Source organism: Nicotiana attenuata, unplaced genomic scaffold (genome assembly GCF_001879085.1).
Source record: "Nicotiana attenuata strain UT unplaced genomic scaffold, NIATTr2, whole genome shotgun sequence".
Lineage (NCBI taxonomy): Eukaryota > Viridiplantae > Streptophyta > Magnoliopsida > Solanales > Solanaceae > Nicotiana > Nicotiana attenuata.
Window position 1 is genome coordinate 197,095 of NW_017670846.1, and position 2,118 is coordinate 199,212.

A 2,118-nucleotide genomic window follows, 5' to 3' on the forward strand; every position below is an offset into this window, starting at 1 on the left:
ATTTTCACAGGGCCTTACAACAACATCTAAGACGATTCCCTAAGATTGAGGGTGTTCAAGTACTCATTTGCTGGAGAGGCAAGGAAATGGATCCAAAATCTACCACCAAATTCCATTCATCCTTGGCCTGAACTCATCCGAGCTTTCCTAGCTAAATGGTTCCCGCAAAGAAAGAAGTCTGAACTCCGGGATAAAATTTTCTTTTTCAAGCAATTACCGGGAGAACACCTACCTGAGGCGGGGGATCGATTGAAGCTATATTTAGTGAGGTCACCGAATTATGGTTTTCCAGATTCTATCTTGTTGGAGTCCAACTTCGAGGAGTCCAACTTCTCATTGTATGGAAATCACAACTCGGAGTGGGAAAATACTTCAAGGAGAGAATGAACAAGTGGTCGACGTGGAAGAATCTGAATAAGAAGTTGAGGCACAAGTTGAGGTGCAAGCTGTTGTTGAAGCTAAAAAGGTCCCAGAAGAGGTAAAAATTCAAGAAGTGAACCGAGAAGAGATTAAGGAAAATGTGAAAGAGACACCAAAAATTCTAGCACCAATTCCTAGACCTCCTCCTCCTTTTCCTCAAAGACTTGCTAGAAAGGTTGATGATAGCAAACTCGAGAAGTTCTATGACATTCTCAAGCAATTATCGATGAATATTCCATTTGTGGAAGCATTTCAAGTGATGTCGGGTTTTGCTAGGTACTTGAAAGACTTCATCACCAAGAAGAAAAGCACCAAGAATTAAGTGGTGAACGTGACTCACCGGATTAGTTCCATCATTGCTACAACCTCCATTCAAAATAAAGAAGACCGGGGAGCTTTTACCATTCCATGCTCTATTGGGGTATGCGATTTTGTAAGAGCTCCTTGTGATAATGGGGCTAGCGTCAATTTAATGCCACTTGCTATTTACAAGAAAGCGGGGTTAGGTATGCCGAGGCTAACAAGTATGAGGTTGCAAATGGCCGATCGTTCAATAAAAAGACCGGTGGGGATTGTTGATGATGTTCTTGTGAAATTGGGAAAGTTCCTCCTCCCTGCCGACTTTGTGATTCTTGACTGTGCTGTTGACAAAGAAATCCCTATCATCTTGGGGAGACCATTTCTTGCTACCGGAAGAGCACTTATGGATTCAGAACGAAATGAAATCAAGTTCAGAGTTAATGAATAAGAGGCTACCTTTCAAGCGAGTAAGGGTATGAAGTTGCCATATGCATATGAAAGCATCTCAGTCATTGATGTTGTTGATGAGTTAGAAGACTCAATCGAGATGAAGATGGAAGAACAATGCCTTGGTGAGGCGCTGGTGGATATTTTGGTAAATTTTGATGGTGAAGACATGGATGGGTACATGGAATTGGTGAATGCATTAGAAAGACTTGGGTCCTACACTTATGCACCAAAGAAACTTTCTCTTAACTTAGAGAATAGAGTCACTCCTCCCGCCAAGCCTTCAATTATTGAGCTGCCACAACGTGAGCTCAAGCCACTTCCATCGCACTTGAGGTATAAATTTCTTGGCTCTAATGAAACTCTACCGGTGATTGTTTCTTCTTTGTTGAATGATGTGCAGGTAGAACAACTGTTGAATGTCTTGAGGGAGCACAGGCAAGCCATTGGATAGACAATAGCAGACATGCGAGGGATTCCCGCCGGAATTTGTGAGCACAAGATACAATTGGAGCAAGAGAGCAAACCAAGCGTGGAGCATCAAAGAAGGTTAAACCCTTCCATGCAAGAGGTGGTAAAGAAAGAAATCATCAAATGGGTAGATGCCGGGGTGGTCTACCCCATTGCCGTTAGTTCTTGGGTGAGTTCGGTGCAATGTGTGCCAAAGAAAGGAGGCATGACCGTGATTCAAAACGACAAAAATGAGCTCATCCTAATGAGAACAATGATCGGATGGAGAGTTTGCATGGATTACCGGAAGCTAAACAGTGCTACTTGCAAAGACCATTTCCCTATGCCTTTTATTGATCAAATGCTTGATCGGCTAGCGGGAAGGTCATTCTATTGCTTCTTGGATGGATATTTTGGCTATAACCAAATCAGCATCGCCTTGGAAGATCAAGAGAAGACAATATTCACATGCCCATATGGGACTTTTGCCTTTAGCCGTAT